The 6,157-nt window shown below is 44.2% G+C and overlaps 1 pseudogene; it reads left to right on the forward strand.

Annotated features, from left to right (window-relative positions):
• LOC101564650 overlaps positions 1–2,830 on the forward strand; it is a 4,023-nt pseudogene extending 1,193 nt beyond the window's left edge.
• Positions 2,831–6,157: the final 3,327 nt, after the last annotated feature.

Here is a 6,157-nt window from a genome sequence, read left to right on the forward strand (position 1 = left end):
GTGCTCTCTGTGAAAGCCTGAGAGAATGTTTTCTCTCCATGTGACTCTCCTTAGGCACACTCTACATCATCGATCACTTTCGTTTTTGGCCCCATAATCTCCTTGATCAGAAAATTTGGGACACTACCGAGGAACATGACGTTACAGTACAAGTTCTCATATGTCCTGAGTCTTAAGTGACCTTAGAAGGCTAGGGCCAGAATGTTGGCTTTCCTTGTGGCCCTCCTTTTTCTCTAATTTTGGTTCTGGCAGAGTGCTTTAGACAAAGATGGCACATATTTATTTTTCCTTAGGCTAGAGGAGGAAGGCTCAGTGTTTCACTGAGCATCATCATTTGAAATGACTCAAAGGTTGCTTCTCAAATCAGCCACCTCCTTGTGAACCTGAACCCCAGTGAGGCCCTGGCCACTCTGACAGGTTGGGGTACCCAAGGCCAGCATCTGGTGGCTGGGACAGGGCACATTTTCTCAATGCTGTCTGTGCTGTTGTAGACCCAAGGGTTTGCTCCTGAACACAAGGATTTGTCACCTGAGTCACAGAGTTTGTGCAGAAAGGGCCACTGGGCTCTGCTCACCAGGTAAGAAGTGTCTTCCACATGTGCAAGCCACACATGGGGTCCCAGCCCTGAGTGGCAGAGGATCCTTATAATCATTCCCTTTGATGTTGCACAAAACTCTCCCCATGGATCTGCACATGGACCCCAAGTTCTGCACCAGGATGAGTCCTGTAGGCACAGGGTAGTATCCTCCATTGTGACCTTTGAGGCTGAGAGAGCCATTGTCTGTCTATCTGTCTGTCTGTCTATCTATCTATCTATCTATCTATCTATCTATCTATCTATCTATCTAGTTATCACCTATCATGTATCTATCTTTCTATCATCTGATAGACGATATATAACAAAACCCATTTCAAATCACATTCTATATTCCAACCACATTCCAAAGGGCATCCTAACTATTCAGTTGTTTTGAAACATAATTGTATTGGGTTTATGGTGAGCCAAGCCTGTGACTAGGTATTCCTGCTGTGTAGCTTTCCACCAGCTCTGTGTCAGCCAGGTGGGCAGCTGCTGGTGCTGTTGGAGCAGAGGTGGGGGGGGGGTGGGGATGACACTCACACTGGCTGAGCTCCTTCGCCCCACACAAGTGCATGTAGGGAGAGTGACCTGATGACTTGCAGTAGATGGTGAGGAGTGGTGCAGCGCTGAGTGTTTGGAGACAGGAAATAGAAGAGGAAGGTGGGGAGAATCTGAGGTGGAGGCAGAAGTGCTGCAGGACACAGAAAGGTGCCATAGCTGGGAGAGGGGGACAAGCATGCAGAGGTGCTGAGGCCTTCTCCTGGTACCTCTGGTCAATTACATCCTCAGTCCTCAGGGACATCCAGGGGCAGGTGGGGAGGGGAGAGCCAGCCTCCTACTTGACTTTAGGGCAGTGTGACCTGGTGTCTAAGGTCACCCTGGGAATCCACAAGAGAACGTTTCAACTCTAGAGCATTATGACTTCCATTCTGACCACCACAGATGTACCCTGTGGCTTCAGATGCTGTCCTGTGAGCAGCACTCCCTGCAAGCAGCTGGGGCTGGCCCAGAAGCAGAAGTCAGCTTTATTTTGGTGAAGAGGAGGAGGAGGAGGAGGAGGAGGAGGAGGAGGAGGAGGAGGAGGAGGAGGAGGAGAAGGTGGTGGTGGTCTTCTGATTTTGCACTAAAAAGCTCAGTGTGGATCATCTGGGTCACCAGTTCAACAGCCCCCTGGATTTGTGCCATTGTGGGATTTGCCTGTTTCCAGGGTGGGCCAACATTGCTCATGCTGGGATCCTGAGAGCTGAACTTCTGTGCAGTCCTTGTACTGGGACTTAACACAAATGGCAATAGTCAAGCATTTTCCAGAAGGTTGTGGGTGCACAGTGTGGGCCCTCCTCGCACACGTGAACTTTTCACCTGCTCTCTGTGCCTTTGCACATGGTCAGGCCCTGGGCTCCCACTGGAAGACAATAGGCTGCATGAGGGCCAGTGGGAAGAGTACTCAGCCAGCCATCATTCCTGACAGAGTGACCGAAGCCCTCGGTTTAGACAGTTGCAGATTACCCAATGCTTCTGTGACTGCTCCCTGTGGCCTAAAACTTACTCACGCTCTGATCCAGAATCAGCCTTCATGATGCTTTGCTATTTGGGTCTAAAAATAAATGATCTATGAGCAAAATCCAGACCAAGTTTTAATTTCAAGAACAGAACCCTTGGAACATGTGGGAGTTTTTGATTGCTTGTGACTGATAAATAGGACTTATACTACTAAACTCTGGAAAGCAATCTTTGCCTAAGGAAGCTGGGCTTTCTTTTTTCCACATCAATATTTACAGTGAGAACAGATCTTGGGAAGAGGATAAACCAGCAAATGAAGTCCAGAAAGCCGAGAGCTTTTATAGCGAGGTCTATTTTGGGAATTTGGTTGTTTTCCTTTGTGAGGACAATTCTTCACTTCTTCCAATTTTTTTCAGTGTTCACAGAATTTTGTTAAATGGCAATTTGGAAAATTTCCTGCTTCAAATGTGATGAGAAAATTATTGAATCAAAATCATCCAAATACCCTCCTGTTGTGCAAGTCAGGTACACGATAAAGAAGAAGTCGCTGCTGGCCAGAAAGCACTGCTAATGATAATTCGTAGTCCTGCCTTGGCTCTGGGCTGAAATCCACTCAGAGGCAGGTGCCTTCTCATCTCTGTGGACTCCAGGATTGAAGAGGCAGGAAGCAGAGAAACGCAGGGATAGCTGGATACTTGTCTGTCTCCTTGGTGTGACTACGAGTCCTTCTGGTCCACCAGGACCCTGTAAGCCTTGGGTGTGGTGAGTCCCTCCCAGGAGGCTTGGTCTGTGTACCATGCTGAATGAAAGAGCTGAGAAGTATGGCTATATCTGAGATGACTACGCAGTCAGTGGTTTCTCCTGAAATAGAATCAGGACAGTCCCCAGATGGCATGACGTCTCTGTGTGAGGGAGAGACAGTCTCATCTAGCACCAGAAGGCAGGCTGTGCCGAATGCAGAATTGCATACCCACAGGCTAAAGCCTGAGACACGCAGGTGGATGCTGTTTGGTGGGAATCTCAGGTCCACTGTGGAGGGCTGGGATGAAGCTAGAGACAGCCCCAGCTGCCAGCCTCCCTGGGGACTGGTTCAGCCAGGAAAGGGCTCACACCCCTTCTTGCCATGGCTTGCATTCAAGGACTGGTTGATGTCTCTACTAGGGGAAACTCTGTGGGCTAACCCCAGGGTCAGGACTTTCTACAGCCATTGCATGATAGCAGTTCCTCTCAGAGTGCTTACTCTAACTGGTCTATATGCTAGTCTTCATCTTAGGGGCTTCCCAGAAACCCAGCTTGCAAGAGTGAATGGGCCTCACAGAAGCACTCTGTAACCTGCCCTACATATGACCTTCATTGCTCTCCAGGTATAGTTTCAGTGATGCTTACTCAATGCTTGCCCTATTATACTACTACTTGCTTGGAATCATTCACAGTTTTATCTTTGTTCTTAAAAAACACAATGAATCCCTCCACACCTCTGGTAAATAGATTCATTATCATGTTTGTTATCCAAACTAGAAGAGTTTTAAAAGTGTAAGAGAGGACAAAAGTAACTTCTGTATTAAATCTGTATAAATCCTGAGCTAAAATAACCTTCCCTTAACTTGTAGATGTTGAGTAATTTATCTCAGCAACTAGAAAAATAACTAAGACAGAATTTAGTACCCAAAGTGGGGTCATTCTTGTGATTATACCTGATCATGCGGTTCAGGAGCCTTTGGGGATTGACTTGTGGGAAGAGATAACAAAAGTTTTGAACAAGAAGACCTAGAATACCTTAGGCAGTACTTGATGGAGAGTCTGGTCAGATCTCAAAAGACCAGATGGCTGACAGAAATCTTCCTGGCAAAGACCAGGTTTGAGAGATTTCTTCTGGGAAGAAGGACTGCATTAGTTATGGGACTTTAGATGATGTGTGTTATACCTTCGCAGAAAGTTTGTCTGAATTTTTCTTATGTCCAGTGACTTCATCCAGACTGAGATTAAGGGTGGTAGATAACTGATCTTGCAGAAGAAATTCCGAGGCAGTCTGATATTGAGGCACTGGCACGGCTACTGTTGAGGACTTTTAGCCAGATTTATGTTGAGTATCAAGAGCAAAAAGCCAACCAGAATAATTCAAACTATTGTGAGTTTGGCCAGAAAAGAAGCTCCAATAAAACTGTGTACTACAAAGGTAGAATAAAAAAGATCTTGACTGGTGAGAAAGAACAGGAGAATAGAAAAGATGGCCTGAAGGCATCACAAGAAGCAACAGGAATCCATCCATTGCAGCCTCACAATTGTAAAAATGAAAGAATTTGTTTTGAGTAGAAAGCTCCAGAGCACCATGCTCCAGAATGGTGGCAACCTAGGGAAGTTGCTCCTTGGGATTTGGTTCCTAGGTATTTGATCCCTACAGACAAGAGAGACACAAGACTTGTTTTTGTTTCAACTGTAAGCAGACCTTGATGTCATCCACATTATGCTAATTTTGGATGCATGCAGCTTGGAAGAGTTGTGGGGTCAGAAAGGTTTCATCCCATATTTTAGAAGGCCTGGGAGGCCTGAGAGAGAAGTGTGGGAAGCTGTGAATATAAAGCCAAAGTGAGGAGGAGACCCCAGAAGTTTGAGGAAGCCAGGTATGTAGATTATCTGAGGAGAACTTCTAGGAAGGAGCAGAGTCAGTCCAAGAGAAAAGCCATGGGAGCTACAACCACCAGGAATGCTGTAGGAGTGGGGCCATCCAAATCCTTTGGAGTTCACAACCTGTCACAGGTTGTTGGGATGCTGGATGTGAAACTGTGGGATTAAATATCTGCCCTGCTGGATTTTGATCTTGTTTTGTACCTATTCCTTTGAATCCCCCTATTTGTAGCTTTTAGAATGGGAATGTCTATCTTGTGATATTGAATGTTGGAAGAGTTTAACTTTTCATTTGTACAGGGGCTCACAGCTAAGAGTTTGTTTTAAATTCAGAGGAAACTGGATTTGGACTTTTCAGTGATGTTGAAACTGTGTGGAATTTGACAGCTCTTAGAGATGGACTAAATGCCTTTTTCATGCAGGGATGTGCATGAATCTTTGGGGATCCAGGGGTGGAATGTTATGGCTTGTGTCTAGATGTCCCCTCAAGGCCTTGTGCTGTCATGAGCAGGACATTTTAGAGGCAAGTGTATCTAGGGTGTGTGATGCAGGGAAAGACTCATGGAACAATGCTAGACTCAAGAGCCCTAGGACTAAGGGTGTGAGTGCTACCAGCCCTAAGTATCCAGGTAAAATAGAACAGAAAGAGCTGGGGTCATCCCTTGTTGTTTTGCCTCCTTCTTGGACTGTTATCCCCTGCAAAGCCACCATGCCTTGGAGCCAGCCAGTTATGACTGAAACCTCTACAAATTGTGAGCTAAATAAACCTTTCCTCTCTTAACTTGTGAATATTGGGTGTTTTGTCTCAGCAATGACAAAAATAACTCTGACATTCTACAATTTATAAAATGTTTATTTCCTGAATTACAAATTAATTTCATTATATTGATGGGCTTCTAAAATTATTCTGTCAAAAACTTCCTAAAGCATGAAAATAATATGTACATTAAAGTGCTAAATGTTCATATTGTTAATCTGTGCATAAAATAAGATGAGTGACTATTTTGGTACATATTTATAAACATTATTATCTAGTTAGCATATTTATTGCCAACAATAGGGCATAATTAATTTTTGGTATTTTTCGGAAGAATGTATTTTTTTAAGCAAACATTTACTTTAAAAAGAGTATAGCAAAAATTGATGTAATATTAGAAACAGTATACATTTAGAAGACCAAAATGACAGATATTTCAAGCATGGCTTCAGTACTACACATTTCTACCCTCAGTGTAGTTGCTTAGTTCACAGATAGCAGCATATATATTTAGTCAAGGTGAGAATTCTACCCATCAACTGCTATTTTCAAAAGCCTCATGAAGATTCTTAGGATCATTGCCTTAACCATCTTGTTTATATAAATGTATGGTTTTGCCCCTGCCATATTTCCTAACTTTTTTCCTTTCTCTCTTTTTGTTGTTTAATCCTTAAGTTTCTGCTTTCCATTTTTTT

Source organism: Octodon degus, unplaced genomic scaffold (assembly GCF_000260255.1).
Source record: "Octodon degus isolate 3935 unplaced genomic scaffold, OctDeg1.0 scaffold00008, whole genome shotgun sequence".
Classification (NCBI taxonomy): Eukaryota; Metazoa; Chordata; class Mammalia; order Rodentia; family Octodontidae; genus Octodon; species Octodon degus.